The sequence below is a fragment of the Polyodon spathula genome, chromosome 23 (assembly GCF_017654505.1).
Source record: "Polyodon spathula isolate WHYD16114869_AA chromosome 23, ASM1765450v1, whole genome shotgun sequence".
Classification (NCBI taxonomy): domain Eukaryota; kingdom Metazoa; phylum Chordata; class Actinopteri; order Acipenseriformes; family Polyodontidae; genus Polyodon; species Polyodon spathula.
In genome coordinates, this window is record NC_054556.1 from 18115313 (window position 1) to 18137743 (window position 22431).

Sequence of the window (22431 nt, forward strand, 5' to 3'; positions counted from 1 at the left end):
TTTAATTATGGACGGAGGCCTTACTAACTTTGCTCTTTTCTGTTTTTATTCGGAGGCTTCCGTTCCTTTATTTTTGATTACTCCAGCACTCCCTCCCTCACATCCTTCTTTATTGTTTTTTTTTCTTTTCCATGTAATTGTTACGGGTCTCGGGCAGAGAGCCCATCAACAGAAGATAAAGTGTTTCATCTGTTAAAATAGGAAAAGTAAAGACAGGACTAAATCAATTGTTGCTTGCAGTCTCTGTTTTACTACTGAAAGAAAGCATGATATCACCACTAACTGATAGCGCTGTCCTGCATTTAGGCTGCTCCACCTAGTGGCTGTATCAAATAGTGCAGTTTACTAGGCTTTTCCCTTAGGTTGAAGGAGGACTTGAGGTGTTCCTATTTTAAAGGTACAGGTAAGTAAAAAGAATAAAGTGTCCATACTTTTTCATGTATGAATTCTCACTTTTCGTGTGCGTCACACGCTCCCTGACAAAAATAAATGGCTCCTGACATTACTGAATAATTTCAACTTATTTACAAATCTTATAGTGAAAAAAGAGAAACTGGAAATTGCTGATGCTTTTAGCTTACTTTAATATACACTAATAGGAAATGGAACTGATACCAGTGTATTGTAGTAGCGTGTTTGGTATGGTACAGTTCCCAAAACAGGTAGAGGTGGAACAGTGTGGTAAGCTAGACCCATGGCATTAACCATGGTTTGTGGCTGAAATGATGGCTGTCCCAATCGATTGTAAGTGAAGACTTGTCTAGGTCTTCTTTCCCTAGTGGATCTTCTTACTTGATCAGTTGGACAATTTCCTTGTGGACACAATGGCACTGGTCCGCTTTGACTGTCTTCTGGGGACGTGGGTCTTCCCTCGTGATCATGGTCACTTCCTGCATTTAACAGTTCAAATTGAGCTGGGAAGTTCTCTCCATCAGACTGTCCTTCCTGTTCGGGTTCTGCCTCTTTCATCTCTGCATTGTACCTTTCTTGTAATGACGCTCTCCTCACCAGGTTTTCTCTGGACATGATGCCATGTTCATTCATTTTCTGAGTCCTATTACCTTGCGGTGCTTGATCTCTTCGAAACCTCAGCCAGTACTGAGTGTTCGTGTCTCCCTCATCATCCGATGTGTCAGTACTCGGTGTCAGTTTTCTCGCTTAATTTCCTCTATCTCTTATTTTCCTTCTCCGTTGTTCAGTTAGTGGTTTCTGTGTTTGCTGTGATGGTAACTCTACAGGAAGATCATTCACTAGTAATAACATGTTCCGATGTAAAATCCGGATCTGGGGTTCACCAGACTCTGGCTGGATTTTATACACTGGGCTGTCATTGATCTGTTCTTTTACTTTGTAAATAGTTTTCTCCCAATAGGATCTTAATTTTCCTGGGCCACCTCTCTCACTCAGATTTCGCACAAGCACTCTGTCTCCAGGCTTAAGAACTACTCCCCTCACCTGCCGGTCATAGTATTTCTTGCCCTTTGCATTTGAGTGTCTGCTATTTTCAGAAGCGATCTGATATGCCTCTGTCATCCTTTTAGCCCACTTTTCTGCATAACCTTGTGCCGAATCCTGTTCTTCTCTTGTCCCTAATCCGAACAGCGGATCAATTGGTAGACGGGGGTGTCGACCATACAACAAGTAAAATGGGGAATAACCAGTTGCCTCATGTCTGGTACAGTTATAGGCATGGACAACCTGTGGGAGATGGTCTTTCCACCGGTCCTTCTCTTTCTCCTCAAGCGTCCTCAGCATCTGTAGCAGCGTTCGGTTGAATCTTTCAGCCGGATTGCCTTGTGGGTGACATGGTGTTGTTCTTGAATGTCCCACACCGGAGAGCTGACGTAAAGTTCGGAATAGTTCATTTTCAAACTCACGTCCATGGTCGTGGTGTAATTTAGATGGATATCCAAAGCGTGGAATAAGGTCACTGAAAATTCTCTCTGCTGCAGTTTTGCCTGACTTATTTTTAGTAGGATAAGCCTGTGCAAATCGCGTAAAGTGATCCACAACTACCAAGATGTATTCAAACCCTCCCTTACTAGGTTCTAAGTGGAGGTAATCAATCGAAACGAGCTCGAAAGGTGAAGTGGTGGTGATACTTCTCATTGGTGCTTTCACGTGGGTGGTAGGTTTTTTCTGTTTAATACAGGAACATCTTCTTGTCACATACTCTTCAATGTCATTCTTCATGTATGGCCAATAGAACCTGTCCCTGGCCAGACTTATGACCCTTTCTGTCCCGACATGACCCATGTCATTATGAAGATGCTTCAAGACCATCTGTTTGAACCTTCCTGGCAAGACTAGTTGTTTTCTCAGGTTGGTCTTTTGATAAGAAAGTCCGTCTTCAATGTGGAGCTTGCCCCACTCAGTTTCTTAGTAGTGCTGCTCACCCCACGTCTTGCTTCACTCACCCGTCAGAGTCCTGCTCGTCTCTTTGAGCCGGAGTACTTCTCCAATAGCAGTATCTTCTCTCTGGGCAGTTCTCAGTTCACCTGGATCGATGGCTGACAGCGATCCACTGATACAGGGTCCTTCAGGTTGACTTGGGGATGTCATATTAATAACTGCAACCCAGGGGACTTCCTTCCCTTGTGCCATGTGATGCCCTTGCCATGCTGCATGGATGACTTCAGGTGATAGCTCCTCTGTACATCCGGCCACATACCTGTTTATATCAAGAGGACACCGGGACAGTGTGTCCGCATCCACATTGACTTTTCCAGGGCGATATTTTATGTCAAATCTAAAATCAGCTAACTCCCCTACCCAACGGTGACCAATGGCATTGAGCTTTGCTGTGCTTAGGATGTAGGTTAAGGGGTTATTATCGGTATAGATAGTGAAGTGGGGGGGGCATAAAACAAGTAGTCCCTGAATTTCTCACAGACCGCCCACTTCAAAGTTAGGAACTCAAGTTTTCCTGAGTGGAGGTGGTAGTTTTTTTCGGCTGATGTTAGCGTCCGAGACCCATAGGCGATGACCCTCAACTTCCCGTTTTTCCGTTGGTATAGCACGGCTCCCAGACCGTCTTTTGATGCATCGGTGTGCAATACGAAAGGCAAGCTGAAGTCTGGATATGCCAAAATAGGAGAGTCGACCAACATATCTACCAGTCTTTCCACCACACTCTGATGTTCTTCGACCCATCCTACAAGGGCCCTTGATGAGAGTTGGCTTCCTTTCTTCTTTCCTTGGAGAGAGTCTCTTACTGGAGTTTCAGGCTTGGTTGTTTTCACTTGAAGTAGTTCATACAGTGGTTTTGCAATTTTGGAGAAGTCTTGAATATAGGTACGGTAGTAACTCAGAAACCCAAGGAGCTGGCGGACTTCACCTACTGTGCTGGGCCTCTCGTCTTTCAAACTAAGAACCGCTTCCAGGTCTTTAGGGTCTATCCGTACTCCCTCCGCTGAGACTAACCATCCTACATATCGAATTTCTCGCTTGAACAGCTCACATTTTGTTGGCCTCAGCTTGACACCATGGCTCATCAGTGATTTCAGCACCCGACGAACTCCAGCCACGTGATCTTCAAAACTTTTAGCATAACACAGGACATCGTCCAGGTAGGGTAAGCAACACTCATCCCGTAAAGTGCTGAGCATCTCCTCCATGCCTCTCTGAAATGCCGCTGGAGCATTAGTCAATCCGAAGGGGATCCTTATCCACTCATACAGCCCCCAAGGAGTGATGAATGCGGTCAGGTGTCGAGAGCCCTCCACCATGAATCCCTGGTGGTAGGCTTTGCCCTGGTCTAAGATAGAAAACCAGCTGTAACCGCCTAAGGTATCTGTAAGGTCCTGAATCCGAGGCAGTGGATGGCGATCTGGCACCATCTTCTGATTTAGCTGCCTGTAATCAATACATAGCCTCAACGTTCCGTCCTTCTTACGTACGCAGACAACTGGAGATGAATAAGAAGATTTGGACTTGACTATCCACCCTCTTGCCAACAGACCCTGTATGTAATCCTTCACTTCTTTATAAAGGGGTTTTGGTATGGATGCATACGTTCGCTGTACAGGGATGTCATCCTTCAAGTTGATCTCCATCTGTAAGCTTGGTATACATCCAATGTCATCTTCATCACGTGCAAAGGCTGCAGATTCCTCATACAGCATTTGGTGGACCATTTCTTTCTGTTCTTCGTCGAGGTGACTTAGATCTACAGGAGGGTTCCATAGAGCCGTTGCTGAAACGGTGTCATCATCCCCAAAATGTGCTTTTGAGTCCATACCAATGGTATTTACATCAGCTTTGCAATCGTTAACCTGGGCACCGGTCTGAGGCAACATAGAGATAGGCTGGATACTCCCAATTACTGTTCGGCGAGGCAATGTTATATCGTGTCTAGTATAGTTGCCAATTGGCACCTCAATATAGGGGGCCTCTGCATTGTGGATTTCAACAAGACCATCAACAATGTCTAATTGTTCTAGATGCACACCCTCGTCTTTAGGCTCAAACAACACGGCAGTCTTGTCGGTCTCTGGCTTAAACGGCACTCTGCATTTAACATAGACAACTTGGCCCTGTGGAATCACAACATTCTGTCTCCCTATCTTTACCAAAGTGCACTCCTCCTCTACAGTGCACCTGTTCTGTACAACATTTACTATAACACTCGCTTCTTCTTCTTGAATTCCCATAGCTCTGCTCAGGAGGTTGGCTAGCATTGTCATGGCTTTCTGTGTTCCCCCTGCATGTCTTCTAATCACTTCCTCGATTACATTGAATCCTAACAGTGGTCTTTCTAGCACCATGCGACTCACTAGAAAAGGTACCCGAATTGACGGATTGGAGTGGCCATCTCCTGGCAGGTCCACTTGCACCTCGATCCAACCGTCAAATGGTATCGCTTCCCCGTTCACAGCAACTACATCAAGGCCTCTCTCAGCTCCCATCAGTTCCACCAACGGTCTTACTTTATGGTTAGGCAGGTATCTCTCCCTCCACGCATGATCCAGAATGCTAACTTGGGCCCCTGTATCAAGTAGTACACTTACAGCATAGCCATTCATGTAGCATTTTAGCAGACATTTGCCACCAACAAGTTGAGCTATACGGTCGGGGCACATCTGTGCTTCTACTGGGAAGACTTCAGCTACAGTATTACCACAGACTTGGTCGTGTGTCCAAGCATAAGCACGTTCACACTGGAAAGAGCAATAAAGCAAAACCTTGCACCTGGGGCACACCTTCAGCCTTGGTTGGGACTGACAGAAAACACACTGCTGGGACTTCTCAACTATTCCGGTCACTGTCTGTCCCGCCGCAGTGACCGGCTCCCGTTTCCCGATTTGCTTGGTGATTTGAGGCAACCAACCGCTCTGTGTCCCTCTTCTCCACAGGCGAAACAGTGGTTACAATTAGTGGTGCCTTGTTTCACACAATTTGGACAAACTCCACGGCTCTCCTTCTTCAGGATTTGTAAAGTACTGGCATTAGACTGACATGAGTGTCCCGATTGTTGTGAATTTTTAAAGGTGTCTATCATGCTTGACAAGGTTGCGACCTGAGCACTCAATTCTTCAATAGTTCTACAGGTCCTTTTGGATTCTACAGCTTCCTTCCCTACCTTCTCAGCATTACCCTCTAATTGAGCACTATGTGCACATGCCATCTTGTTGCGAGGGGCTTGGCCAAGCCTCCGCTGCCTTTCACTTTCCTCACTTGTAATCTTAATTACATGCCTCAATAGTGCTTTGTCAGAAATGGCAACATCAGACAGAAGAGGTTTTAAATCTCTTCGTATATCGTTATGTTTTGTACCCAGCCCCTGGTAGACAGTGTGCAAAAACACGCCCTGGACTGTGGTGTTATCATACCTAATGTCTGTGTCAGCTTGCCTGGAAGCGAAAATGATCTTTTGTTTCAACCCAATCATTCTGTACAGAAATTGTTGGGGAGTTTCATGGTCATACTGCTTAGCGCACATTAGCTCCTGGAAAAGCTCAGTGCTATTCTTTTCTCTTAAGTGTGATAGGAGAAAGCTTTTCAGTTCAGTAAGTGTCATGTCATCTTTGTTTATCAGCATGTCTTTAAAGTTTCCTGGTTTGATAATACGAAAGACACTCCTAATGATCTCACTCTCACTGTAATGCTCTTTAACGCCCTCTCCTATTTGTTTACATAAGTAGCTGAAACTAATATCAGAGGTAGTGTCACCTATTTGACCCCCGTGTATCTTAAATTCCCTACGCTGCAGGAATGGGACCTCTTTTGCATACACAGTATTTTCACTCCTAGTATGTTGGTAATGTTCATTGCTGGGACTACTATCCATACTAGTGCGCTCCCTTGTAGTAGGGCAAACTGTTGTGAGTGTTGCTGTAGTAGTTTTGTACTGCTCCAATTTTCTACCTAGTTGTTCGTAACTAGCCAACATTTGTTGGAGCTCAACACCATGAGATATTTCAGTGGCATCGCCAGCTAGATCAATTGGTAAGGATGGCATTTGCTGGTTTTCATTTAGCCCCTCAGTCTCTTTAGTAGGTTGGATAATTTCTGGGCTTTTCTCACGGTTTGCGATCAAATCATGTATCAAATCTTTTAGAAAAAGCAATTGTGCCACTCCTTGATCCTCTTGGTCTAGCAATGCTTTGCTACATACATGAACATACACATATTCCAAACAACTTTCCTCATTGTTTTTATCTAGCTCATACAGGTTTCTGTCTGGTACCTGACCAATGTTTTCTGCAAGCTGATAGAGTTCATTGGCAGTTAATCTGTGTAAGTTCTTCCGGATTGTCCACACCAACTCTTTTCTTTCAGGATTAGCCATGTTCTTCAGCAGCTTGGGTCTAGTAGCAGCGCTGCGTCTCTGGAGCCAGGGTCCCAATTTCACCTCGACGTTCTGCCAGTCAGGTCCTGATTGGTCCCCCTTTCACCGTCTGGATGCACACTGCTGCCACCCGCGTTGGTCTCACTGTCTTGGTTTCTTCAAATCACTGAATCAGTTCCGCCAGGCGTTGGAGACTGATCCCGGATGAGCCCCCATGATTCTGTTACGGGTCTCGGTCAGAGAGCCCATCAACAGAAGATAAAGTGTTTAATCTGTTAAAATAGGAAAAGTAAAGACAGGACTAAATCAATTGTTGCTTGCAGTCTCTCGGTTTTACTACTGAAAGAAAGCATGATATCACCACTAACTGATAGCGCTGTCCTGCATTTAGGCTGCTCCACCTAGTGGCTGTATCAAATAGTGCAGTTTACTAGGCTTTTCCCTTAGGTTCAAGGAGGACTTGACGTGTTTCTATTTTAAAGGTACAGGTAAGTAAAAAGAATAAAGTGTCCATACTTTTTCATGTATGAATTCTCACTTTTTGTGTGCGTCACATAATATTAAATAATTTTTTATTTTTTTTTTACACGTAAATCGCTGTCTGGAAAATCCATTTTTACTCACACGCCTCACAGGGATTCATTTATTTATTTATTTACATGTATATAGCACCTTATGTCACATGGGCCCTAAGGTGCTTTGCACAAAGTTAAAATCCATTGTAATAAAACAGTACATACAACATTTGATAACAGAAAGAAAGCCAGTTCATATAAAAATAATAAATAAACAACATAGTATGAACAATAATAACATTTGAAATTAAAAGGACTACAAAAAGCAGTTATATTGTAGAATAAAAAACTATGAGAAGAAGGCTAGTTTGCAAACAGGTGTTTTCAGCCTTGATTTAAAAGCAGCAAGAGCCCTTCCTTCTCTGACAGAATAAGGCAGAGGTTTCCACAGTGTTGAAGCCTTACAAGAAAAGGCCCTTCCTTCCTCAGATACTATTTCTAATCACCCTTGGAATCTTAAGGGTTGGTTATTGCACCTTCAAGGTTGGTTATAGTCATGCATAGTTACAAATACTATACATCCCACTAAGAAAATATACAAGCACAGTATAACGTGTTCTGCGTCAGTCTGGGTGAGGCAGTGACTCAAAGCTGTACATTCATGTTATTGTTGTTATGCTATCAACGTCATCTGTTGTCACCCCTTGTCTGTCTTTAAATATAAATACAACTGAATGAGTAGATCAGTTATCTCACTAATATTGACACTTAGAGAAGTGCTTCGCCCGCTCTATCGACAAGGCTTTGGGATTGTACTGCCAAGCAGGCACGAAGGACCTGGGACACACTACAAAACCCTTTCAAAAAGCAGGTCAGTAACACAATCATTTATTATTTAAATGCTTTAATGCTAAACTTATTTAAACACATTTTTTCAAAGTCTCCTTTTATTAACCCATTCAGTGCCATTGTAGCATTTTTAACTGGCATCTACCTGCTAGTTTAATCTTCTCTTTAATTATATAGTTAAGAGAACTTAACCTAACTGTTTTAACCACAAAAGTGAAGTCTAAATGTAATATATCAAATTACATGCATACAGCTTGTTCTGATTTATTCAAAGAAAATGTAATTTGGTACTTAATGGGTTAATAAAGCATAGTTGCTGGTATCTATGAAACTGTTTAGAATGTTATTATTGTCTTTAACAACAGCCCAGAGCAGTTCATTGATATACTACAACACTTTCAAAATTATTCTCTTTTTTTAATGTCATAAACGGTATCTTGAAATAATGTATTTTTGGTGAAAGGATTCTACATTTACTACACCCAATATTTCACCCTGAGAAATACCAAAAGAAACTTACATTTCTCCTAGAAGTCAGCTCACCGATGACATTTTTGAAAATCGAAAATTGAATTAGAGAAGAGAGATATTCATTATCGGACCTATGTGATAAACAGGACTGCAGCTTTTACTGTTTTATTCAGTAACCTCTCTGTGATTCATGACTGGGTAAATCTGCTCATAGCCGAGGGAGTTCAACAGAAAGTATTTTTCTACAGGGTGTGCCCCCTGTTTCATTATGAAAAGTGATAATATTTACTAATATTGTATGTGTTTATCCTACCATGGTAAACTCTAATCATATCATTGTCTCCTTCTTTCTCTTTCTAGATTTCTGGTGAGCAGGTAAATCACAGCAACCAGAATGCAGCTGCGACAATTGAAAGTGCTTTTCGTTCTGATAGGTAGGTTTAAATTGTTTCCAATTCCTTCCCTGTGGTATAAATCCAGCCCTGAATGTATATTGTTTTCATATATATTGGCAGCTCAGCTTTACTGTGGTTCCTCTGTTAGCACAAATACATGTACAAGCAGTTTATCATACGCAAGAGAAATTGCACAGGAATTACATTTGTGGTCCTTTGTGAGGTGGGGCAACTTCTGAGCATTAAACAAAACAATAGTTTCTGGTATTTGTATGGTGCTGCATTCAGACTTTGTAATGTATATGTTAAGACCCCAAAATAATCCCCATCTAGATCGGGTCGACCCCACCGGGTTGGGGTTAATTAAAATGCTTAGAACCCTGAAATCTTTTTGAGTTAGCGGTGGGGTTGTCTTGTGAATCCCCATCACGATGCAGAAAATTCACTTAATCTGAACCCGATCTGAAAAAGATCATCTAAAAACACTACCTCACTCAAGCAGTGAGCAGCAACTTCCAATTAGATTCCAGGGTTCTAAAAGTTTTAATTAATCCCAAACCAATATGGTCGACCGGTCTAGATGGGGTCCTAACATATATCGCGTACATTTCCACTTGGACAGGGTTAACTGACTGCTGTGTCCTATGATGAGGTTGTATAACGCACTGGAGAGATGACACTTACAGAACTGGTCACCAGAGCACCAAGGGACATTGTGGCCCTGGAGAGAGTCCAAAGACGAGCAACCAGACTAACCCCAGGGATAAAGAACTGCTTTTATTTAGCCTGCAACATGTTTTCTGAAGTAGTTAGTCTATGTCCACCCATCTCAGCAAGTTCTCTATCAACTGATGAGTTAGTTCACAGATACAACCATCAAATAAAAACTGCTCTTGATACTGTGGCTCCAGTAAACATGAAAACAGTCTCTGTAAAACGTAGGACACCGTGGATGAATAATGATATACATCAAATAAAAAGAAATTGTCGCAAAGCAGAGCGTAAATGAGGAGATACAAAACTACAAATACATTACGATAGCACTCCCTATCAAGGTATAATGCAGCATTAATGTCAGCAAGAAGTGCTTACTTCTCCAGTCTTACTTGAGAAAAGAAGAACAATGCTGCTAGAGTCCTTTTCTCAACTACTGATAGATTAGTAAACCCATCTCCTTCACCTGTATATTGCATTGTGGTCTCACCTATCAAGTGTGAAGAATTCAGTAATTAGTTTGATAGAAAAATACTTAGTACTAAGGATCAAATTCCACAAAATGATTTTGAGCTCTGTGTGCCACCAAAAACAATCGACACAGAATTACATTATTTTTCTCTGTTTAACTTACAAAACTTAAATAAAATAGTTATGCACATGAAATCATCTCCGTGTCTTTTGGATCCTATACCAACCAGTCTCTTGAAGGAGGTGTTTAGTAAGCTGTCCAATGATGTCCTTGATATAGTTATTAGCTCTGTCATCAGGAAGGTTTGCTTCTTCTTTAAAAACCACCTTAGTGAAACCTTTACTTAAGAAATGGAATCTGTTCTAAGTAATTTTAGACCTATTTCAAACCTTCCTTTTTTTAGCAAAGGTCCTTGAAAAAGTCGTTTTTAACAAAATAATAGTTTTCTTGGAAATAATAACATCTTCGAGAAATTTCAGTCAGGATTTCACGCTAACCATAGTACTGAGACTGCACTTGTCCAAGTGGTAAATGATCTACGTGTATGTAGTGTTTATCTGTACTGATCCTTTTAGATCTGAGTGCTGCTTTTGATACTGTGGATCACAAGAGTTTAATTAATCGTCTTAGAGAATGGGTGGGCCTTTCTGGTAGTGTCCTAAACTGGTTCATATCCTATTTAATGAATAGACAGTATTTTGTTGCCTTAGGAGCATCTCCATCTGGACTAGCTAATATTACATGTGGTGTTCGGCAGGGCTCCATTCTTGGTCCCATGTTATTTTCTTTATACATGCTGCCGCTCGGGGAGGTTATTCGTAAACATGGGGTGAATTTCCACAGCTATGCAGATGACACACAGATTTATATATCTGTTAAACCAGGTGACACAACAGCTATCAATGCCCTTTTCAAATGCCTAGCCGATATGAGAAGCTGGATGTCTCAGAATTTCTTACAGTTAAATACAGTTACTTTTAGGATCTAATCAACAGATGGAGTTGAAAAAGATTGATCTAGGTATGCTAAAATCAAATGTAAAATCTGAAGTGAAAAATCTGGGGGTTATTTCTGATTCTGCACTTTCCTTTGAACCACATATAAAATACATTACTAGAGTGTCCTTCTATCATTTAAGAAACATTGCAAAACTTAGATCATTCTTGTCCTTGGATGATGCAAAGAAATTAGTACATGTTTTTATTTTTTATAGGTTAGATTACTGTAACGCTTTATTCTTTGGACTTACAAGTCATGCTATATCACGCCTACAGCTAGTGCAAAATGCTGCTGCTAGAATGCTTACTAGAACAAAAAAAAGGCTCACGTTACGCCTGTGCTGGCATCATTGCATTGGCTTCCTGTGCATTACAGAATTGATTTTAAAATTCTATTACTAGTTTTTAAAGCACTGAAAGGACTATCTCCACAATATCTAAATGATATGCTAATTCCATATCAGCCTGAACACACTCTGAGATCTGCAAATGCTGGCCTTTTATGTATTCCGAGGGTGAATGGTAAAAGGATGGGAGAGGCTGCTATCTGTTTTAATGCCCCCACACTCTGGAAATCTTTACCCCCTTTTATCAGAGATTCACCTTCAATTGCAATCTTTAAATCTCAATTGAAAACATACTTTTTAAATATAGCTTTTGCATAACATTTTTATGTTTTATTCTGAATTTTACTGTTACTTCTTTTTTAATAACGGTACTCTTTTCTTACTGTTTATTATTGTATTTTTGTATTTTTTTCTGTATGAAAAGCACTTTGAATTGTATTGTACATGAATTGCGCTATATAAATAAATGTTTATTATTATTATTATTATTATTATTATTATTATTATTATTATTATTATTATTATTAAAACAAAGAAGAATTGAGGGGGGCATGATTGTAGCCTTTACAATCTTGAAAAGATCAGAGAAAATACTTCAAGCACAGTACAGAAACTAGGACAAGCTTACATGGGCTGAACGGCATCCTCTCGTTTGTAAATGTTTTTATGTTCTTATAATATCAACAAGCTATACTTCAGCACTGGCAGCCTTTTGAAAATATATAAGCATACATTTAATGGTAGTGCTGACAAATGAACCAACAGCAGCAACAATTGTAGAACATTGGAAACATTTTATAATTTTTTAATACCTTTTTTTAAAGGATAATATATACTTTACTTAAATACTGAAGTAGTTCCTCAGATTGCTGTTGCTACACTTATATAGCTTTTATAAATGGACAAAAGTGGTTGCCTTCACTTTTTTATTATCGATTTATTTACACAGCATACAGTTGGTCTGCAGTTTACGGACAAATTGTGGCCCCAAATACAACAGCAACTACAGTCCCAACTACAGCATCAACCACGGCCCCAACTACAGCACCAACAGTTGCCCCAACTACAGTAGAAACCGTGACCCCAACTACAGCACCAACCACGGCCCCTACTGCAGCAGCAACCGTGGCCCCAACTACAGCATCAACTGTGGCCCCAACTACAGCAGCAACTGTGGCCCCAACTACAGCACCAACCACAGCCCCTACTACAGCAGCAACTGTGGCCCCAACTACGGCATCAACTGTGGCACCAACTACGGCACCAACCACGGCACAAACTACAGCACCAACTGTGGCCCCAACTACAGCACTAACCACGGCCCCAACTACAGCACCAACCACGGCACCTACTGCAGCACCAACCACGTCACAAACTACAGCACCAACCGTGGCCCCAACTACGGCACCAACCACGGCCCCTACTGCAGCAGCAACCGTGGCCCCAACTACAGCACCAACCGTGGCCCCAACTACAGCACCAACCACGGCACCAACTACAGCACCAACCACAGCCCCTACTGCAGCAGCAACCGTGGCCCCAACTACAGCACCAACCGTGGCCCCAACTACAGCACCAACCACAGCACCAACCGTGGCCCCAACTACGGCACCAACCACGGCACAAACTACAGCACCAACTGTGGCCCCAACTACAGCACCAACCACGGCCCCAACTGCAGCAGCAACCGTGGCCCCAACTACAGCACCAACCGTGGCCCCAACTACAGCACCAACCACGGCCCCTACTGCAGCAGCAACCGTGGCCCCAACTACAGCACCAACCACAGCACCAACTACAGCACCAACCGTGGCCCCAACTACAGCACCAACCACAGCCCCTACTGCAGCAGCAACTGTGGCCCCAACTACAGCACCAACCGTGGCCCCAACTACAGCACCAACCACAGCACCAACTACAGCACCAACCGTGGCCCCAACTACAGCCCCTACTACAGCAGCAACTGTGGCCCCAACTACAGCACCAACCACGGCACCAACTACAGCAGCAACTGTGGCCCCAACTACGGCATCAACTGTGGCCCCAACTACAGCACCAACCACGGCACCAACTACAGCACCAACTGTGGCCCCAACTACAGCACCAACCACAGCCCCTACTGCAGCACCAGCCACGGCACCAACTACAGCACCAACTGCAGCAGCAACTGTGACCCCAACTACAGCAGCAACCTTGGCCCCAACTGTAGCAGCAAATACGACACCTACTGCAGCAATTGGAAACCCCCCAGCAACAGTAGTCAGCACAACCACCCAAAGGCCCTTTCCTGGATTCGCTGCTGCCATCATTGTCATGTGTGGATTAGCCATCTTGGCTGCCCCAGTTATAATGATTTTGGTAAGTTTCAATTGTTTTAAACAGTTAAATTGTTCATGAATGAAGATAATTCTTCACAAAACGTTTTAGTGCATTTATTTATTTTAAGTAAAATATATAATATGTTAACATAATGAAAATGTCTTTCTCACTAGTTTATTACTGGTAACTACTGGTATTAATATGAAACGTATATTACTGGTTGATGATGGATTGAGAACTACACATTATATTCAAGACTCTGATAGGATTGTTCATTTATGATTCTACTGTAGTTTCATAATTAGAAATAAAGTTTAGATAAAGGTAAATGGTTGGTTTTGGAGTGCTCCAAAAGACATGAGACCAGCTTCAACTATTGGGTTTTCCAGGATAAAAATGCTAAAATATAAGAAAGAAAAGTTTTAGAGATTTAGTTGAATGTTGAACTTAAAAGGTAAAGTGTTTTCATTCTTAGCTCATTTGTCCCTTTTATAATTTTCAGGCCCTGAAGACCAAAATGTGTTCAAAGCTGACACAGGCTTGCTCTCTGGAGTCTCCCATCTATGAGGTAGGTTAACTAGTCAGATTATTGTTCCAGACGCATGTCCATCTTCTTATTGAAATAACAACGTTCCTGGAAATCTGATCAATTTTGGACCAGAGTGAAAGTGAAAATAATGTTTTCCCTGATCTGCACAAATTCTGTAGAAAAATAATATGTCGTGAACCTGCTGTACCATGAGGTGTGTATAGTTTTCAGTTTCAAAAACGTACAGATATGTAAAAATCGAAATGTTTTTAAGTTACTTTGACATTTAACACATGTAGATTAATTATATTAGTTTAAGGACCAGCGCATGTGACTTGATTTTTAAACTTGCTTGCTGCAATATGTGGCAGAACTGTCCTGGGTAAATGTTGAGCCAGAGCCTTAAACTAAAAGTGCTCCTAGTTCCGAGGGACACATCATACTGTTAATAACAGTAAATAACATCATTTCAGACTGTGACGTCTTGTTCCAGGTGCTGCTGTCCTTGTGTGTCTGTTAGATATAATGATTCTTTAATGAAAAACACTTTAAAGTAATGTCAGGTTTTTTGTTTTTTCCTTCAAGTGTATTAACTTCATATTCCATTTCATTTTAGCTGCAGCATTAATACAGATACGAATAAGCAGGGCATCCAATGCCAGACTGATGGGAAAGCAATGAAAAGAAGAATTAAGAAAACATGAATTATATAAATGTTTATTGAATACATTTGATTTGACAAGAAGATTTTCACTATGCTCATGAAGTTTTTCCAGGAAGAACAGATTGCAAATATGTATATAATGAAGCCCCACCATAAAGACTATATTATCTGGTAGTTGACCGCCACTGGAGAAAAATATTTTTACCTTGAACTTGTAATGATTCGTAGGGCTCCCTTCCACTGAGAAAAGTTTTCATCCCAAAAATGTTCATAAGGTTCACACACATAATAAATAACTTTATTAAACAAGTCACTTTTTTACTTATCAGAGCTGCAGATATCTGAATGAAGCAATATTACTGCACTGTCTGTGTCTAGGTTTGTTATTGTTGAAAGATGCTGTCTGAGCTCCAGCTGAGCTGACAAGCTATGACTGCAACACCCATGTACAGTACCTGTCTGCACCACACACACACAACACAAGCAGCACCCATGTACAGTACCTGTATGTCACACACACACAAGTGCAGCTTTGCTGAGATGTAGCACAATTATTTGGTACAATGTTTATCTGTTTGATGTATGTGTTTTAACTTGTTACTGTATTTACTCTGTCATGCATATGATTAATATTGTTGAACACATTGTGCTTTATAGCTCAATGTTATTGTTTCTATCTATGTTTATTCCGTTTGTAAATCTTCTAATTAAATTAAAGCATATATTTTTGTATAAATACTGTGTTGTCTGTCTTTTTTAAAAATGTGTTTTTTAATCACTGGTAATTAAACCCTATCCTAAATATATCAGTGTGACAGAAAGACAATGATTCTTAAATCTCCCTCCCGACCTGTGAGGGCGCTAAGTAACAGGAACAGAGTACCCTGGACTACTTGGCCTGCCACCTCGTTCCGAGGGTTAAAAGGAAGTCGGTCATTTAGTAAAGGGGCAGAGCTTCGGTACTATCTCATCAACTCGGAAGGGAAATGATGTGGCAGCTGCGGATTGGAGGAGTGGCTGCAATTGTTTAACAATGGGTCATGAGTGACGGTATAAATAGGGGTCGAAGCGACGTAATCTGTTCCTTCATTTTAGTTTATGAAAAGTGACCCGGAAGGACCTGTGTTTTCTTTATCCGTATTGTGAGTGTTTGTTTGTTTCGTCTATTTGTTGTTGTTGTTCTTCCAGAGCTGTTGCCAAAGGCCAGCACAAACCCAGAACAGCACTGCGCTTGTATGACAAATAACTGTACTTGCACTAATGCACGCACTAACGGACTTGTGTGTGTTTTGTGTGGGTGTATAATAAAAAGGCAGGACTTTTATTTGTGGGGCTAACCCAGGGATTATAAATTAAGTAATACATGCTGCTGTATTACTTAACATCATTTATTGTTTACTGTTTGTTTTGCTGTCAGGCACTGGACACAAAAATATCATAAACCAACTTTGCACCTGGATTATAATTGTCTGTTCATTGATAACCTGCACCTGCACCTGCACACTACCAACCACTTTGCTACAATCATTAAACAGTTTTTAATGTGATTATGTTGCAAATAATGGAAGAACACTGGACTTCCTCAGAGACCTAGATCAGTGGACACAGCTGTGTGGCAACAGACTGTTTAAAAGAACCATTCCCAGAGCTTAAAGGAATGAATTACAAAGAAAGGCTGAAAGAACTGAATCTGTTTAGACAAGAACAAAGAAGAATCAGGGGAACGTGACTGAAGCTGACATAGTTAACCCTGACCAATACTCTAAGCACTTTTAGGAAACCAGGAACAGATGAAACTGTTGGAAGTGAAGTGGAGATACTGTAGATTAACTACAGAAGGAAGGAGACAGGAAACCTGTCCGAAAGCAGTATTTTCACAAGACTTTAGCATTGAAGATCCCATTTGAGATCTCACACAACTTTTTACTATAACTAAAGGCCATGCAAAGCAATTTGTTATTAACAACTGAGAGCCGCTGGAAGTAAGGTTGCCAGATTTCTGACAGAAAAATAACGACACCGCTATTCAAATCAAACACAAAAGAAGTGAAACCCTAGCCACGCCCTGTTTCTGGTCACTCTTTCCAGTCTTTCAGAATGTTTTTGAGAATATTTTAAGACGTGTTGTATATATACATACACAGTGCCTATAGCTAGGATACACCGCCTTGAACTTTTTTCACATTTTGTTGTGTCAGTGCCTCAGAGTTTCATACATTTAAATGAGGAATTTTTTCCACTTATCTACACACCATACTCCACACTTAAGGGGGAAAAAAAATTTGAGAAAAAAATTATATGTTAAAAATACAAAACTGAAAGATCATAATTGGATAAGTCTCCACCCCCCTAAGTTAATACTGGGTGGAAGCACCTTTGGCAGCAATTACAGCTGTGAGTCTGTTGGGATAGGTCTCTACCAACTTTGCACACCTACATTTGGCAATATTTGACCATTCTTCTTTACAAAACTGTTCAAGCTCTGTCAAGTTCATTGAGGAGCGTTGATGGACAGCAATCTTCAAGGCATGCCACAAATTTTCGATTGGATTTAGGTCGGGGCTCTGACAGGGTGTCACAAAGATGGCCAAGTGGGCGGCGTCAGAACCAGGAAGGAATGAAATATACAAAGACGATGATGTGAAATGAAATGATGATGGCGCTTGCTTGCGCCGGTTTATTGTAAAATAAAGCAGTTGAACAAACAGAAAACAACAGGACACGGCACTCTATGCCAAAATAAAAGAGACAAACAAAACGGACTAAACAAAACTAACAATGGACTAACAAACAAACACGGTGAGCTTCTATTTAACGATGACTACTATTCTTATTATTATTTCTACCTCCGTCTCCTATCCCGTTCTCCACTCACTGAACACCAACCCCCAGTATGTGACAACGTGCATCTATATATACTGTTGTGCTGGGATTCAATTACTAATTATTCACTTGAATCCCAGCACGTGAGTTAATAAAGTATATTATTACATTTTACTTGCACGTGAAGTGCTGTGCAATCCTCGTGCCTAAATACACATATACATTTTAAACACTCAGACCCGTTTATATCCCGTGTACCAATGTCTATACACCAACATTTAAACACACCACACGCAACACATAACAGATAATATACACAGGGGTGGGCACTTTGTCACACTGGGCCACTCAAGGACATTTACCTTTTTGTTCCTTAGCCACTCCAGTGTAGCTTTGGCTGTTTGGGAACCTACAGTAACTGCTGAATTTATCCTGAAATCATGTGAATCACTACAATTCAATGCAGGCTGAGGCCACTTAACTTGGGTTGTGATTTTGAAGGTGATAGGTTACACCTCAGCTAATTTAGGATTGCTATTACAAGAGGGCTGGACACTTATCCAACCAAGCTATTTCAGTTTTTATTTTTAATTAATTTTCTACAAATTTCTAGAATATTTTTTTCACTTGGAAGTTGTGGGGTAGGATGTGTAGAGAAATGAAAAAAAAAAACTATTTTAATTCCCTTTAATTTCAGGCTATAAGGCAACAAAAGGTGAACATTTTGAAAGGGGGCGTAGACTTTCTATAGGCACTGTATATAAATAAAGAGTATGTGCGAAAATTCTTGACAAGGTGGACTCACTTAGTGTTGTGAAGTAAAAAGCTAATTTAGTACACTTGCTCGTCCTATGTTTTTACAGCACACTTTAAAACAAAGACAGTCCCATTATTCTCTGAATTGACACTTGGAAATTATTGAAATGAAAAGTGAAGCCTTTTGAAGTATTTTGTTCAGTAAGGTTCGCGCACCGATGCCGAGTTGCATGAAGAGCTTCATGTTCAGTGCAGGGTACTGTAGACCTGCATAACCCAGTGTCTCAAGTGAAAAGGCATCACTAAAATATAACAGAATACAGAACTATATATCATATTTTAAATTATTATATAAAATTGACAATTGCACTGTGTACGTTGCATCATTACCTTGTGTCGTTGATACACAATATTAAGCAATTATATATTTTCTAGGTAGATTAGAATGTAACCTATAATTGAAATATGCTGCACCTTTTCCTTTTTTTCTTATTTATCTCCCTTTTTAAAAAAGTAGTATACTGCAAGTATGTCCGGGTCAGAATATTATGGTTTTACTATTACTGCTATTATGCTCTACTATTTTGCTTTCAGTATACCAATGTTTTTATGAAGGTTGTCACATATTTCCCAGTAATTATTATTATTATTATTATTATTATTATTATTATTATTATTTATTATTATTATTATTATTATTAGTCTTCGCCAATTTTTTACCCCGGTTTTTCTCCCCAATTTTGTTTGCCCAATTATTATCTGTATCTTCGGCTCACTGTTCGCAACCCTCTGCCGACTCGGGGAACGGCGGCTGGAGCACGCGTCCTCTGAAACGTGCTCCTGCCAATCCGGCATTTTTCACACTTCGGATCCACAGCGAGGCCACCAGACCTATAGTGCTGGAGGACAACACAGTTCTGACGGCTCTACTGTAGAATCACAGGCGCCCTATTGACCACAGGGGTCGCTGGTGCGTGGTGAACCCTGGATTCCCCTGCCGACCTAAGCCCTCCCTACCCGGGCGGTGCTCGGCTAATTGTGTGCAGCCCCCTAGGAACCCCCAGTCATGGTCAGCTGTGACATATTGTGGATTCGAACCTGAGATCTCTAGGCTATAGGGCGCGTCCTGCACTCCACACGGAGCCCAGTATTTTTTTTAAGCATTACACAAGTTGAATACGTGATATAGACAATTTAATGTTCATGTGACCAGAAATGACGCACAGGGGTCGTTGGGTTTCTTTTGGGCTTCTTTTTCAAATCCAGTTGGCTTTTCTTCTCGCAGAGATCTGGCAACTCTGAACAGGATATAGTTTCTAGTAATGGAGTAAACAGGCAGAGGGGAAAATGGGAAGAAACAGTAGAAGGGCACACGAGAAAGCGTACCAACAAAAGGGTTGTAGATTTGTTTTATAGCTGTGGAAAGCTTGAAATACATTTTTGCTAAACATATAAATAAATAAAAAAATACAAATAAAATGGTATAGATAACAAACACAAAACTACAACAGAGCTGGTATTACTTTGTATGCTTCTACGTCTGCTAATGAAGTCTTCATTCCTCTCAAGCCGTGCTGTGTTTTGGTGCTGCTTGATATAAATGAAACATAGATTTACAGCCCTAATTATAGTTATAATGTTAATGGTATGATCTACATTGCAATAACATATTCAATACTGTAATCCCCCAAAAAATAAAAAAAAAATAAAAATCACCTGCAGCAAAGCAGGAATTGCATTGCTTCTGTTAGTTGATGGAGATAGATCGGTATGTAAAATATTTGTTAGGGTTTCAATTGACGGTAAAATGGTATCGACTTCTCAATTTAGTCTTAGTGTAGAATTTCGTAGGGCAATTCTCATCTGGAAGATCATCAAATCAATCATATACTATCACCTGTCGAGCCATGGGAAAAAAAAATAAAGTTGTTTCAATGGCAGATCTGGACTTAAGCCTCCTCCAGGGTAGTCTTAAAGTTAAGACTTTACTTAAGACCAAAATTCCGTTAAGACTCATTCCTGAATAAGACTCAAGTCCAAATGCACCACTTATGACCAGTCTTAGACTTAAGTCAGCTTTGTGAATATGGCCCCAGGTTGGCAAAAAAAGTCTAAATTGTGGTCCTTTCCAGCTAGGGACATGTCGCTTGGAGGGATCGACAGGGGCCCTGAGGTGGACCCCGATACCAAGTCTCGGGAACCCCCGAAACCCAAGATATAGCACCCTGAAAAATGTCTATGGGAAATCCCATTATAAAACACCTTTGGGGCTACGCCTGCCATTTTGCGGCGGGGTGGCGTACAAACCTGTGGCTGTTGATTTCCTTTAGCTAAGAGTCGTGTGCACATGAAAACAGTGCTGCTGATTTCCTTGCCCAGGGGTTGTGGAGATATGGGGTATGACAGCAGCCACCCCCTCCCCCGATTCCCTATGGTAAATCCCATTCAAAAACAGTCATATTTTATGAACATAACTGTTTCGGGGTAACGTTCGCCATCTGGCGGAACGGTGTCGTACGAATATGTGGCCGATGTCTTTCTTTAGCTAAGACTCTTGTGCAAGCAAATAGTGCCCTCCGAGTTCTTAAGTTGACCCAGGGGTCGTGGAAATATGGGTAAGAAAAGAGACCACCCCCTCCCTATGGCAAATCCCATTATAAAAACACTCGGCAAATGGCGGTCGTGGGTCGTACGAACTTGGAGGAACACATTTTCTTTAGCTAAGACTGTTGTGCATCTAAAGAGAGTTCTCCCATCAGTTCATTGGCTCAGGATTTGTGGACTTATGGGGTACGACAGGAGGACCCTCCCCTAATCGGAATTTCCTATGGGAAATCCCATTCAAAAATGGCGGATTTGGTGGAACGTAAACATGTTATATTTAGCCCTGCCAAATGGTAGTTGGGGGTTGTATGAATCCAACAGCTAAGACTGTTGTGCATCTAAAGAGAGTACTGTTGAGTTTATTGGCCCAGGATTTGTGGACTTATGGGGTACGACAGGAGGCCACCCCGTCCTATGGCAAAATACATACAAAAAATGTCCTTTATATATAAGACCTGAAACATGCACATTTTGTAGTGTGTTTATGCAACAGAAGCACTGATATCCTATTCTTGAAAATATCACTTTGTAGTGCAAATTTGGAATATGTTGACTAATACAATACAATAAGATTTATTTGAAGTTGTTGAAGGGCACTTAAACCCAGAAGGTATGATAAACCCCTACGCACGATTATATATTGGTGGACATTACATAAGCAAATGAGATGTCCTTTTTTGAAATACCATGTTCCATCTCCAAAACGTGTTTTAATGTTAGCCTTTAATAAAGGAAAACGACTGCTTTAATTAATTGTCATGTATCTATTTCACGGTGTAGCAGGGCAGGAGCCCTGCACATGAAGAGTGTGTTTTGTGTGTAAATATTGTAAATAAGTGTGTAAATTGTTGTAATTAATTTAAGGAATTACCTGATGCTCCTGGGATAGCCTGCCTGCTGTGTGTGATTGCCAGCTGTGGATAATCACCAGGTAGGTGTGTTCCAGCACGGCATCGGGTATAAAGAGGTCCTGTTTGTTCACCTTGGGGCTGCTGCAAGGCCTGCCGTTTTCACAGCACCTTTTGAGTTATAGCCTCTTCCTTCCTCTTCGATGACAGGACTGTCGCCCTGGGAGGAGTGCCCAGGAGCTGCTCACTACTCGACGGTATGTTGTCGGACTCCTCCTCCACGCCGTTAGGGGCTGTCACTCCTTCTCTTTTTCGCTACCCATCAGGCGGGTGGAGG

General features: G+C 41.2%; 2 long non-coding RNA genes across 2 annotated transcripts; both read left to right on the plus strand.

Moving 5' to 3' along the window:
- Nucleotides 1–8056: 8056 nt before the first annotated feature.
- LOC121297702 lies at nt 8057–12686 on the plus strand. Its single transcript, XR_005947200.1, has 3 exons — nt 8057–8176; nt 8986–9059; nt 12501–12686. It is a non-coding gene; the product is annotated as an uncharacterized LOC121297702 (long non-coding RNA).
- A 901-nt stretch (nt 12687–13587) lies between these two features.
- On the plus strand, nt 13588–15799 carry LOC121297810. Its single transcript, XR_005947220.1, has 3 exons — nt 13588–13909; nt 14373–14438; nt 15016–15799. It is a non-coding gene; the product is annotated as an uncharacterized LOC121297810 (long non-coding RNA).
- Nucleotides 15800–22431: the final 6632 nt, after the last annotated feature.